This window comes from Bufo gargarizans, chromosome 6 (assembly GCF_014858855.1).
Source record: "Bufo gargarizans isolate SCDJY-AF-19 chromosome 6, ASM1485885v1, whole genome shotgun sequence".
Taxonomy (NCBI): Eukaryota; Metazoa; Chordata; class Amphibia; order Anura; family Bufonidae; genus Bufo; species Bufo gargarizans.
In genome coordinates, this window is record NC_058085.1 from 1,189,334 (window position 1) to 1,204,719 (window position 15,386).

Sequence of the window (15,386 nt, forward strand, 5' to 3'; positions counted from 1 at the left end):
TGTCAATAATCTCATATGGTCCAATAAACCGTGAAGCAAACTTATTGGAAGGTACCTTCAAGGACAAATTCTTGGTGGATAACCAAACTTTATCACCTAACCCAAAATCTACTCCTCGAGAGCGCTTTTTTTATCCGCATTTGTTTTTTTAAAATCTCAAACTGTGCACAGTTCTTTAGCTACCAGATCAGCTTCCGGAATTTGTGAGGAAGACGGCGAAAACGAGCTAATCCGCGGATGAGAACACCTGGTTGTTAATGGTGAATTCAGCCAGGGGTAGATGTTTCACCCACAGCTGTTGTCTGAGCATAGCACGTCAGATACTGCTCCAGAGACTGGTTTAAACGTTCAGTTTGATAGTTGGTTTATGGATGAAAGGCAAAAGAAAAAGACAAAAAGATGTTACATTTACAGTCAGGTCCATAAATATTGGGACATCAACACAATTCTAAAATGTTTGGCTCTATACACCACCACAATGAAAATGAAACAAAACAAACAAGATGTGCTTTAACTGCAGACTGTCAGCTTTAATTTGAGGGTATTTACATCCAAATCAGGTGAACGGTGAAGGAATTACAACAATTTGCATATGTGCCTCCCACTTGTTAAGGGACCAAAAGTAATGGGACAATTGGCTTCTCAGCTGTTCCATGGCCAGGTGTGTTATTCCCTCATTATCCCAATTACAATGAGCAGATAAAAGATCCAGAGTTTATTTCAAGTGTGCTATTTGCATTTGGAATCTGTTGCTGACAACTCTCAAGATGAGATCCAAAGAGCTGTCAATATCAGTGAAGCAAGCCACCATTAGGCTGAAAAAGAAAACATCAGAGAGATAGCAAAAACATTAGGTGTGGCAAAAACAACTGTTTGGAACATTCTTAAAAAGAAGGAACGCAACGGTGAGCTCAGCAACACCAAAAGACCCGGAAGACCACAGAAAACAACTGTGGTGGATGACCAAAGAATTCTTTCCCTGGTGAAGAAAACACCCTTCACAACAGTTGGCCAGATCAAGAACACTCTCCAGGAGGTAGGTGTATGTGTGTGTCAACAATCAAGAGAAGACTTCACCAAATCGTCCAGGTGTTTCACAAGGATTTGTCGTCCATTTATGGTAGCACTGAGACCGAATTGAAACAGCCATCTCAAGGGGTGCTTCCTAGCTCTCAATTCCGCCGTCAGCAGGCGCAGGGCCCTGCGCTTAGCCAGGGTTCTAGCAGCTAAGTCCTGAAATAGTAGGATCTTGCTGTTGTCAAGCAGCTCATCAGGAGAAACCGACTCTGGGATTCCTCTCAGCCGCACATTCTTCCGCCGACCCCGATTTTCCTGGTCTTCAAGATACAGGTAAGCATTGTTGACCTGCGAGCGAGCACTTGCATCTGTGATTGCATGCCTTTGCTGTGCTGGATAATTGAAGCTTGCGACTCTTCTAAGGCCTCCACTCTGTGCCCCATGTATGTCACCTCTGATTTTACGTCAGCCAATTCTTTCATGACTGGCGAAAGGGCTTGTGCCAGTGTATGTTTTAGACACAGTAGCAGTAGTTCCCCAATAGACAGGCAGTTAAGAGCTAGATTACGAGGTGTACCATTATGCACTGTAATGCCTCCCCAGCTCGCAACATGTGTGGGAAACGTCTTTCACCCATTATACCCCTTCCGCTACTGCCACATATACTCTAATTCACTTAAACGGTCCAGGGTTTGGAGATCTGTTCATAATCTCAGATTAGGCGACCTAGTTAGAATCCTTTCGAACTCTGACTATTATTCTGCCCTTACTGGAAACCTTGCCGTTGCAATAAATATGATCCAGAAATGGGACTTTGAAAGCACATGTGCCAAATTTTCAAGGTCTTCGCACCTTCCCCTTCCAGATCCTACTAGAGAATTGTGTCCTTCTCCCTTCCATTCCCCCAAAGCACCTTTCTTTAATATATAGACAATTACTAGCTGGGAGAGACCAGCAGACCCCAGCTTATTTGAGGGAATCGGAAAGAGAACTAAATATAACAATTGATGATCCAGATAAGGCATTTATACTTTCTCATTCCCATGGATTCTCTAGGTGTGTGAGGGTCCAAGAGAATTAGGTCAAGATACTTACTAGATGGTATCGAACACCTGAATTTCTTCACAAAATTAACTTAATTCCTTCCAATAAATGTTGGAGGTGCACTATTGGAATAGGTAACATCTCACCCATCTGGTGGACTAGCCCTGCCCTGAGACATTTCTGGCATGAAGTTGAAACTACTATTAACAGAATGTGTTCTTGATTCATTCCTAATAGAGCCCTTTCTAGAGAAATATGTAGTGGGAGAGGTTGTGGCCTGGACAGGGCCAGCCATCTTTCCAGGTGGATAGCCTGAAGATACATAGATAAGTCCGGGAGGGAAATGCCACCCTGTTTTCTACGCCTGGTTAGAAGTATCGAAAAAGAGAGTCTGGCGCTTTTATCTGCCCAGAGAAATCTACCCATAAGTGTTTTAAGTTTATTCAGAAATTTTTTTAGGACAGGGATGGGAAGAGACCTGAATGTATACATAATCTGAGGAAGGGTATATGTCATCAAAACATTTTTTCTCCCCAACCAAGAGAGGTTAGGCATCGAGGGTTTAGAAAGAAAGGTTTTTATTTTATTTAATAAGGGGATATAATTAAGTCTGAAGAGGAGAGCTGGATTAGCCGGCACCATAATCCCTAAATATTTTATAGCCTCAGAGGGCCATTTAAAGGGGGGTCGAGGCTTCTAAACGTCTCTTTTTGGCAGGGTCCAATGAGACTCCTAAGGCTTCAGACTTCCCCATATTTATTTTAAAATTAGAGACACTTCCAAATTTCTCAAAAATCTCCAGGACATGAGGCATAGCTTCTTCTGGGTTCGATAGCATCAGTAGAAGGTCGTCGGCAAACACCGCCATCTTATGATGTACGCCATCAATTCTTAATCCTTTAATGTTGGGGGATTGTCTAAATTTCAAGAGAAGTATCTCTAAAGTCAAAACGAACAGGGCGGGGGAAAGGGGCATCCCTGTCTAGTTCCATTGCTAATCTGAAAGGAGCTTGACAGAGTTCCATTAACCAATACTTTGGCCGCGGGGGCTGAGTACAGCGAAAATATTGCATCAATGATTTGTAAAGGAAAGCCAAATGCAACTAAGCAGGATTTCATGAAAAGCCAATTAACTCTGTCAAACGCCTTTTCAGCATCTGTCCCTAAGAGTAAAAATGGGGACCTTCTTTCTTTAGCTAAAAATATGGAATGCAGTACTCTACTGATATTGTGTCTACCCTCCCGCCCCGGCACAAAACCCACCTGCTCTTCCCCTATTAGGTCTGGGAGCAGTTTTGATATGCGCTGGCTCAAAAGCTTCGCCCACCACTTCAGGTCCGTATTAAGGAGAGAAATGGGTCGATAGCTGCTGCATTCTTACAGATCCTTCCCTTCTTTATGCAAAATAGTGATATGCGCCAACTGGGCCTGGGGAGTGAGGGAAGAACCCAACATCAGAGAGTTGCACATATTGGTGAAGTGTGGCAGCAATACCTCTTTGAACTTTTTAGAATAGGCAATCGGGAACCCGTCAGGACCCGGGCTTTTACCAGAAGGGATAGTATGAAGTGTTGTTTCTATCTCCTGGATTGTGAAAGGTGTTAAGAGGCTAGCTTTCCCTGCTGCAGAGATAGTAGGTATTTTGATGGAATGGAGAAAAGAGTCGATGTGATCCTGCATATTGGGGGAGGGGGGGGAGAAATCCCAGGGGCGTCCGTTTGTTACTCTAGGTTGTAAAGAGAAGTGTAGAATTTGCAGAATTCTTCAACTATGGCAGGGGTCGTGGTCAGTCTATAACCATTTTTTGTCTTTACCGCACTAATAAAGGTCTTATTTCTCTGGGCCTTCAAAAGAGATGACATTAGTTTAGATCCCTTCTCCCCATGTGAGTAATACTTAAACCTTAACGCTTGCAGGGTTCTGGCCGACTTAACATTGAGCGTATCCTTCAATTGAGAACGTAAGAGACTCAAAGTATTTTGAGCATCATCTGTCATAATGGATTTGTGCCGTTTTTCTAATGCGGAGATTTGTAGCAGGAGTTGTTCTATTTTTTTTGCTCTTTGTTTTTTCACCCTGGTACCCAGGCTAATTAACTCCCCTCTAACAACTGTTTTATGAGCTTCCCACACAATGGTTGTCGGGTATATCATTAACCTTGAAATACTCTAATATTATATCTCTTATCATGTCTCTATTAACTACATCTTCTATAAGCGTGGTATTAAGCATCCACGACCAAGCTTTAGGTGGTATGTCCTGGAGCCTTAAACATATACTTACTGGGGCATGGTCCGACACAGTTATAGAGCCTATCGATGCGCTAGCGACAGACGTTAGAGTAGTATTAGAAAGAAAGAAATAGTCCAACCTTTGATAGGATCTATGGACTTGGGAGAAATAGGTGTAATCCTTATCACTCGGGTGGAGTATCCTCCAGACGTCAGAGATTCCCAAATCAGCTAGACTAATTTGGATCCTACGTATCTGTTTCAGAGAAATGGAGGCATGTTTGGAAGTGGAATCTTTAGAAGGGTCCAATGCCAGGTTAATATCTCCCCCCAAAATGAGGGTCCCTTCAGTAAATGACTTAAGAACCTCCAAAGTCTGGACCATCCACGTTACCTGCTTGGTGTTAGGAGCGTACAAGTTAGCAAGAGTGACAATAGAATTCAGAATTCTATCTTTGATGAACAGAAATCTTCCTTCGGTATCCACCTTTTTATCTAGCACCACCAAAGGAATATTGCTGTTGATCCCTATTGAGACCCCTCTAGCTGCAGTCGTGCAGTCGTGTATGTAGCATGATGCCAACTATTAAAGTGCTTATTTACCATATTGGGTATGTGTAAATGTCTGAAGTGCGTTTCTTGCAGAGACGCAATGTCAGCTTTCTCCTTTCTGAGCATGTGATATACCTGGCTGTGTTTTTATGGTGCATTCATCCCGTTCACATTCAATGTCACAGCTGTGACTTTAGCCATATGAGAGTTGTTTGAGGTAAACAGAAAGCATTGCTATCCATTCCTGAACTGACTTAAAAATTTACAATAAAAAAAGATGAACAAAAACCAAAATCAGACCTCCATAAAGGATGAGGTATGTCAGAAACATATAGCTGTAGAGAACAAAGGTAACATACAAGGGGATGTATGTTGGGGGAGGTAACTTAATGGTGAGAGCCAAGGTCACACTCAGAGCACCACAACCTCGGCTTGAGCAGAGTTAAACCTGCCTAATACTAAGGGAGCCTATGAGGGGAATAATACCATTATATAGTTATACCTGTAGGTCTGTATCTGGGCTCACTGTCGCTTGTTTGGATTGTGTAAGCAGTAACTTAGTCGTCCACATGAACAAATGATGTGAAAAACATTAACAAAGAACTGTGCATACAGCCACATCCTATGATAGCGCAGCTTTCTATGACCCAGGTTGATGTAATTCTAGACATAGGTATAAGCATACTAACAGTAGACAACCATGATATCAAGTCCCTTCACTCGGCCCTGAAAAGTAAAGGGTTAGACATTGTTATGAGAGTCTCACGTGAAGGACCTCAGTCCGCTGGATCAGCTCTCTTCTTGGGGGATTTGAACTTTCCCACTCGGGAAGGAACGGTTAACTTGGGAATGGCGGGGTGGGAGAACAACAGCAGCAGTGTGTTCCTTAAAACTTGGCAACCTTGGCTTATGCACATGGATGAGAGATATGATCAGGCCAAGGGTTAGTCCACATGATGTACCCTTTCCACAAATATGGTGTTGTGGATATTGCATTTCCCAATTGTTCACATTTCTCATACCAAAGAGGTTGACGGTTTATATGTGACAGGTCTATGATCGAATGCTTGATATCCTGACTGACATGTATTTTTCCCCCTATGTTCTTATTGTTTAATGTTTCCAATGTCTGTTTTCTAATTTTGCTTTAAGCCATGTGGAACGGGACCATCGGGAGGATTTGGGCCTCTTAGCCAAATTTCCATCCAGGGCCTATGATTACAGTAGCATGATTGGAAGAGTTAGTAGACTCTAGCATATAGTCTTGGCCACGGGCATCCCCTACCTGCGGCTGGGGGTTCACCGAGGCCCTCCAGTTGGTCTTATGTCCACCTCGATTGATTGTCAGAGTTGAGCCTAATTGATGATTATACTGTCACGGCTGTTTAAGGGTAACCAGAGCATACACAGTAAGAAGAGCTACTGACCGGACCCCAAACTAGGGAAGAGAAAGGGTGACCCCTGTCAGACCCTCAACACTCTCCCTATGCTGCTAAAGCACATGCCCGGATCCAAATGGTGGAACGAGGCATGCCCGCGTACCTTAGACTGATGAGCCCTGTAACCCCTACAATAGTGGAAGGGGCACGGCCACCGATGCCCTGCTCAGAATATGGAGGGAACCGGGGCCACCTCAGATCCAGTCAGGAAATCACCAGGAACACAACAAAGTCTGCACACTTAGCTGATGGAGCTGCAACCGCAGAGAAGACGGATCCAAGGGCCGCTGGCAATATCCAGAGTGCTTGCAGCAGCAGAACACAGGTCCAGAGAACTAGTAACTAAAGAAGTGAAGATACTCAAGGCAGAGCTACAACTGAAAAGAGAAATATAATCCACGCCCTGCAATAGGAGGAGGGGTGATTTAAAGGCAGAGAAATCAAACGCAGGAGAGACAGCTGGGAGTAAAGACCTCATCACAGGGGCGGAGAAACAGAACAGTGAGAACACCTCCAAACTCTAAGTGACATCATCACAGGGGTGGAGACACAGAGCTGTGAGAAAGTCTCAAAGCTCTGGTAGTGACAGTACCCCCCCCCCTCTACGGGTGGACTCCGGACACCCAGGACCCACCTTCCCAGGATGAGCCCTATGAAATGCCCTGATAAGGCGAGTGGCTTTAATGTCCGACATCGGAACCCACATCCTCTCCTCAGGACCATAACCCTTCCAATGAACGAGGTACTAAAGAGAACCGCGGACAATGCGAGAGTCCACAATTCTGGAAACCTCAAACTCCAGATTGCCATCAACCAAAATCGGAGGAGGAGGCAAAGAGGAGGGTACCATGGGCTGGACATATGGTTTTAAGAGAGATCTGTGAAATACATTATGTATCTTCCAAACCCGTGGAAGATCAAGGCGGAAGGCAACAGGATTGATGACTGACAAAATTTTATAAGGCCCAATAAACTTGGGACCCAATTTCCAGGAGGGAACCTTTAGTTTAATATTTCTTGTAGACAACCACACCAGATCACCCACATTCAGGTCCGGACCAGGCACACGTCTCTTATCAGCCACACCCTTATACTTCTCACTCATCTTTCTGAGATTACTCTGAATCTTTTGCCAAATGGTAGACAAAGACGGGGAAAATCTCTCCTCCTCAGGTAAACCAGAAAGAGCCCCTCCCGAGAATGTCCCAAACTGCGGATGGAACCCATATGCACCAAAAAATGGTGCCTTATCAGAAGATTCCTGACGACGGTTGTTCAAAGCAAACTCAGCAAGAGGGAGAAATGAACACCAATCCTCCTGGTTTTCTGCCACGAAACAGCGCAAATATGTCTCCAGATTCTGATTGAGGCGCTCAGTCTGACCATTCGACTGCGGGTGAAAAGCAGAAGAGAAGGACAGCCGAACCCCCAGGCGAGAACAGAAAGCCTTCCAGAACCTGGACACAAACTGCATGCCTCTATCGGAAACAATCTCAGAGGGAATGCCGTGCAATTTAACAATATAATCGACAAAAGCTTGCGCCAACGTTTTAGCATTGGGTAAACCAGGGAAAGGAACGAAATGAGCCATCTTGCTAAAACGGTCCACGACCACCAGGATCACCGACTTCCCCGAGGAACGAGGAAGATCCGTGATAAAGTCCATGGACAGGTGTGTCCAAGGACGGGAAGGTATGGGTAACGGGAGAAGGGAACCTGAAGGTCGTGAACGAGGGACCTTAGCGCGAGCGCACGTCTCACAAGCCGCCACAAAACCCTCCACAGACTTACGAAGAGCCGGCCACCAAAATCTCCGAGCAATGAGATCTACCGTGGCTCTACTCCCGGGGTGACCAGCAAGAACCGTATCATGATTTTCCTTAAAGAGTTTGTGACGTAGCTCAGGAGGCACGAACAACTTCCCGGAGGGACAACGGGCAGGTGCCTCAGACTGGGCAGCCTGGACCTCGGCCTCCAAATCGGAATATAGAGCAGAAACAACTACCCCCTCCGCCAAAATGGGACCCGGGTCCTCAGAGTTTCCTCCTCCTGGAAAACAGCGAGAGAGAGCATCAGCCTTCACATTCTTGATCCCAGGGCGGAAAGTAACAACAAAATTGAATCTGGAGAAGAACAGAGACCATCTGGCCTGTCTCGGATTCATACGCCTGGCCGACTCCAAGTACGCCAGATTCTTATGGTCGGTAAAAACGGTGATAGGGTGCCTGGCCCCCTCCAACCAATGGCGCCATTCCTCGAAAGCCAACTTGATGGCCAACAACTCCCTATCTCCCACATCATAGTTTCTCTCTGCCGGGGAGAGTTTTCTAGAGAAAAAGGCACAAGGTCGCCATTTGGCAGGAGAGGGGCCCTGGGACAAAACTGCACCCACACCCACCTCGGAAGCATCCACCTCAACAATAAAAGGTAAGGAAACATCGGGATGCACCAAGATGGGAGCAGACGCAAAACTCTCTTTAATCTTAGAAAAGGCTGCAAGCGCCTCCTCCGACCAAGAGGAAAAATCCATCCCCTTTTTTGTCATGTCAGTAAGGGGTTTGACAATAGAGGAATAATTCAAAATGAACTTTCTGTAGTAGTTAGCAAAACCCAGAAAGCGCATCAATGCCTTCTGATTTTCAGGAAGCTCCCACTCCAGCACAGCACAGACCTTCTCCGGATCCATGCGAAAACCAGAAGCAGAGAGGAGAAAACCCAGAAATTGAATCTCCGATACCATAAAAAGACATTTCTCCAGCTTGGCATACAGTTTATTTTCCCGCAGTAGCTGCAGGACCTGAAAAAGATGATCCTGATGGGTCTGAACATCAGGGGAAAAAATCTAAATATCATCAAGATACACCAATACAAATTTCCCCATTAAATGATAGAAAATACTATTAACAAAATGCTAAAAGACGGCCGGAGCATTCATCAGGCCGAAATGCATAACGAGATTCTCGAAATGCCCGTTAGGGGTATTAAAGGCCGTTTTCCATTCATCCCCCTCTCTGACCCTGACCAGGTTGTACGCGCCTCTCAGATCCAATTTGGAAAACACCTTGGCCCCAACAATTTGGTTGAAGAGGTCCAGGATCAGAGGAAGGGGATAGGGATCGTGAATCGTGATACGGTTCAGCTCCCTAAAATCTAAGCAAGGTCTCAGAGAGCCATCTTTTTTTTTAACAAAAATAAAACCCGCGGCAACAGGCGACTTTGAGGGACGAATATGCCCCTTCTCGAGACTCTCGGAGATATAGGTTCGCATTGCGAGTCTTTCCGGTTGTGAGAGATTGTAGAGGCGTTCCTTTGGCAGCTTGGCGCCGGGAATGAGGTTAATGGGACAGTCAAACTCCCGGTGAGGAGGTAGCTCCCGAACACCGCTCTCGGAAAACACATCCGAGAAATCAGAGAGAAATGATGGCAGAGTTTTAGTAGACACCTCTGCAAGAGTGGCTGTGAGACAATTCTCTCTACAAAAGTCACTCCACTCATTTATTTGCCTTCCTTGCCAATCAATAGTGGGGTTATGTCTAGTGAGCCAGGGTAGCCCCAAAACTAGAGGAGAAGGCAATCCGTTAAGGACAAAACAAGATATCTCCTCCACATGAGTGTCACCTACAGCTAGCCGGATATTGTGAACAATGCCTTTCAGAGATCTCTGCGAGAGTGGGGCAGAGTCAATAGCAAAAACAGGTATATCCTTTTCTAATGTACAAACCTGAAAACCATGCAAGGCTACAAATTGAGTGTCAATAAGATTGATGGCCGCTCCACTATCGACAAAAATCTCACAAGGAATGACTTTGCTCTCTAGCGCCACCCTGGCAGACAGGAGAAAACAGGAACTGCAGGTCAAAGGAAAAGCATTAATTCCCACATCAACTTTGCCCAAAGTAGCAGATGAAGCAGAACTTGATGATCTACCTCTTGAGGTTTTTCTCTTATTATCGCTCTTAGTACAGGTCAAGAATCTCCTAGACGGACAAACATTTGCCAAATGACCTATGCCCCCACAACAAAAACACACCATATTCTGAGGACTAAATCCTCTTTTATCAGGGGCAAGTCGGCCTAGCTGCATGGGCTCCTCCTCAGAAGGAAGCGAGACAGGATGAGACCCCTGCATACTGAATGAGTCCGCACCATTGCCCCTAGACTGACAATGGCTGGATGGAGAGGTCTTGTTTCTTTCCCTTAGACGCCTGTCAAGGCGTACCGCTAATGACATGGCAGACTCTAAGGATGTTGGTCTCTCATGGAAAGCAAAGGCATCTTTCAAATCCTCTGAGAGACCATGACAGAACTGACTTCGGAGTGCAGCATCATTCCAGCCTGAATCAGCTGCCCATCTCCGAAATTCAGAACAATAAAGCTCCGCAGACAGTTTGTTCTGGCATAGAACACGTAAGTTCGATTCTGCCAGAGCAACACGATCCGGGTCATCATATATCTGCCCCAGGGCCACAAAAAACCTTTCCACTGATCGAAGGGAAGGATCCCCTGATGACAGCGAAAAAGCCCAAGTCTGAGCATTACCTCTGAGCAGGGAGATGACAATCCTCACCCTCTGTTCCTCATTACCAGAGGAGTGGGGACACAAACAAAAATGGAGTTTACATGCCTCTCTGAAGCGAACAAAATTCTCACTGCCCCCGGAGAACGTTTCCGGAAGTGAGACCTTTGGCTCGCAACAGACTCCATGAGCCGGAGCAGAGCCCAATGCTTGTAGCTGAGTCAGAGATTGACGGAGATCCGCTACTTCCAAAGAAAGACCCTGCATGCGGTCAACCAGGTCAGAAAGCGGATCCATGTCAACAAGGACGGTTTTGGTGGATTATAATGTCACGGCTGTTTAAGGGTAACCAGAGCATACACAGTAAGAAGAGCTACTGACCGGACCCCAAACTAGGGAAGAGAAAGGGTGACCCCTGTCAGACCCTCAACACTCTCCCTATGCTGCTAAAGCACATGCCCGGATCCAAATGGTGGAACGAGGCATGCCCGCGTACCTTAGACTGATGAGCCCTGTAACCCCTACAATAGTGGAAGGGGCACGGCCACCGATGCCCTGCTCAGAATATGGAGGGAACCGGGGCCACCTCAGATCCAGTCAGGAAATCACCAGGTACACAACAAAGTCTGCACACTTAGCTGATGGAGCTGCAACCGCAGAGAAGATGGATCCAAGGGCCGCTGGCAATATCCAGAGTGCTTGCAGCAGCAGAACACAGGTCCAGAGAACTAGTAGCTAAAGAAGTGAAGATACTCAAGGCAGAGCTATAACTGAAAAGAGAAATATAATCCACGCCCTGCAATAGGAGGAGGGGTGATTTAAAGGCAGAGAAATCAAACGCATGAGAGACAGCTGGGAGTAAAGACCTCATCACAGGGGCGGAGAAACAGAACAGTGAGAACACCTCCAAACTCTAAGTGACATCATCACAGGGGTGGAGACACAGAGCTGTGAGAAAGTCTCAAAGCTCTGGTAGTGACATATACATGCTTTAATCTCTGATGTACTTACACGTGCTTTGTGTGAAAAAATGGACATAAATAAAGATTTTAAAAAAAAGACCAGAGTGAATACAGAGGGTTCATCACAAGATGTAAACCATTGATGAGCCTCAAAAACAGGAAGGCAGGATTAGAGTTTCCCAAACGACATCTAAGAAAGCTTTCACTGTTCTGGAACAACATCCTATATACAGATGAGACCAAGATCAACTTGTACCAGAGTGATGGGAAGAGAAGAGTATGGAGAAGGAAAGGAACTGCTCATGATCCTAAGCATACCACCTCATCAATGAAGCATGGTGGTGGTAGTGCCATGGCGTGGGCATGTATAGCTGCCAATGGAACTGGTTCTCTTGTATTTTTTTGTGTTTTGGGCAATATCATCTGCTCATATTCAGCCAAATGCTTCAGAACCCATTGGACGGCGCTTCACAGTGCAGATGGACAATGACCCAAAGCATACTGCAAAAGCAACCAAAGAGTTTTTTAAGGGAAAGAATTGGAATGTTATGCAATGACCAAGTCAATCACCTCACCTGAATCTGATTGAGCATGCATTTCACTTGCTGAAGACAAAACTGAAGGGAAAATGCCCCAAGAACAAGCAGGAACTGAAGACGGTTTCATTAGAGGCCTGGCAGAGCATCACCAGGGATGAAACCCAGTGTCTGGTGATGTCTATGTGTTCCAGACTTCAGGCTGTAATTGACTGCAAAGGATTTGCAACCAAGTATTAAAAAGTGAAAGTTTGATTTATGATTATTATTATGTCCCATTACTTTTGGTCCCTTAACAAGTGGGAGGCACATATGCAAACTGTTGTAATTTCTACACCGTTCACCTGATTTGGATGTAAAGACCCTCAAATTAAAGCTGACAGTCCGCAGTTAAAGCACATATTGTTAGTTTCATTTCAAATCCATTGTGGTGGTGTATAGAGCCAAAAATGTTAGAATTGTGTTGATGTCCCAATATTTATGGACCTGACTGTATGACAAAATGCCCTCCAAGACCTACAAACAAATTGAACATCTCTATCCGAAACCACATTCTCTGGAATTCCATGTAACCGTATAACATGATCAAGAAACAGAGAAGCTAGAGTCTTGGCATTGGGCAGTTTTGACAGAGGGATAAAGTGCACCATTTTACTAAATCTGTCCACAGCTACCCATATCACTGAATTACCCTCAGACACCGGTAGGTCGGTGATAAAGTCCATGGAGATATGGTACCAAGGTCTACTAGGGATGGGTAGATGAGACCTAGGTGTCTTGGACCTGGCACAAACCTCACATGAAGACACATATGAGTAGACATCTTTAGACAAAGTAGGCCACCAATAAAACCTGGAGACTAGTTCCTTGGTGGCATTAATACCTGGATGTCCACTAAACAGAGACTTATGGCACTCATCCAACAGTCGGAACAGACCTGGCGCTCTGGCAAAGATATATTGATGACATTATTTTTGTCTGGCAAAAGGACGAGAAAGAACTTAAAAAATTCCTGGAAGACATAAATACAAATACAAATAATTTACAGTTTACATCCAATATTGGCAATCCAATAGAATTTTTAGATCTTCAGATTACTATAAAAAATGAAAATTTGGTTTGTAACACCTACCATAAACCTGTTACCAAAAACAGCTATATTCTGTATACCAGCTGCCACCTACCTAGATGGCTTTTAAACATACCATTAGGACAATTCCGAAGGATTAAAAGGAATTGCACTAGGGAAGACAAATTTGAGGAAGAAGCCCAAACAATGAAGAAAAAATATCCGTCAACCCTGGTAGAAAGATATGTATAGTGGATTGGGATGACTCACCCTCCAGCTAACAAGGAAAAGGGTGCTCCCCCTAAAAAAGATACCCCAATCTTGTGAAAATAATGCAATGTGTAAAAAGATAGTGGGGCACACCTACATCCGGAGATGACACAGAACACTATCGGGTATTGCTGGTAGATATTTATTGCATAATAGCTAAAATAAATAAAAATATCAGAAGTTAATAAGCATCTATAAATATATCGATAAAAATAAGCATTAATATAGAACTATATACGCAAGATTGTGGAGAGTTTGTTGACCAGTCAATAGGTATTGAATAGGTGCACCTAATAATTCCGTGATGATATAGTAATACTATCAATAGTCGTGGATATTGTTATTGGATTATGGCCAGTAAGTTTTCTTAGTTATCCAACTTGGGTGCACTATTTGTGTGCGTAGTTCCCCTTTATGTTGGCATTGTTTGCAGCGACTTATTGGTATTTACGTTCCAGTATAGATGATATCATACAGATAAGAATGATATTCTCAGTTGGTAAAGGTGTAATAGTATCTGTGGTGTAACAATCTGCTACTACACTGTTGCTGATAAAGGCTGTATTGTACTGCATTGAAACAGGAATCAGAACCTGGGCCGTGTGGGCAATACCAGGAGCCAGTGGGCGAATTACAGGAGCGCAAGGTCCGACTCAAAGCAATCTCCCAGTAACCTCCAGCATGTGACCATGCATACAATGGTAGGAGGCACCCAAGTTGGATACCTAAGAAAACAAATTACTGGCCATAATCCAATAACAATATCCAAGACTATTGATAGTATTACTATATCATCACGGAATTATTAGGTGCACCTATTCAATACCTATTGACTGGTCAACAAACTCACAACAATCTTGCGTATATAGTTCTATATTAATGCTTATTTTTATCAATATATTTATAGATGTTTGATAACTTCTGATATTTTTATTTATTTTATCTATTATGCAATAAATATCTAGCAGCAATACCCGATAGTGTTCTGTGTCATCTCCGGATGTAGGTGTGCCTCACTATCTTTTTACACCCTGGTAGAAAGATCCCTAACAAAAGTCCGTGATATGGAGAGACAAACATTCTTCAAAAGTGATACGGTAACTTCAAATAAATCCAAAGAGAAGACAATACGAATAATTTTGCCATTCAGTTCTCAAAATACCGTAGAAAGATTTAACACAGTATTAGAAAACACTGGCACTACATTCTGAAGGACAAAATCATAGGTCCGTTGGTCCCTAGCATTCCCCAGATAACCTTTACAAAAGCACCACATCTAGGCCTTAATCTAGCACCTTCCATCAAGACGAATCAGAAGGGAGATCAATCCATCCAAAGTTGGGTGGGATTGACCGGTTTTTAGAGGTGTGGCCAATGTAAGAACTGCAGAATTACGTCATTTCCCAAAAAAACTGTGAAGATATCCTCAACTACTACCGTAATTCACACAAAAAAATCTATGTTAAAAAGTTTTTAACATGTAATTCTACAAACGTTATCTATATTAATCAGGGTCCTTGTGACAAACAGTATTTGGGCTGGACCAAAAGGACTCTGAGAAAAAGAATTTCGGAACACATAACTAATATTAAAAACGGATATGACAAACATTCCCTATCAAGCCATTTCAAAACAATGCATAATCAAGATCCGACGGGGTTAAGTTTTGCAGCGCTAGAAAAAGTAAATAGGCATTGGAGGAGGGGGGGGGACATATAAGTATAATGTCCAGATTAGAATCGAGAAGAAT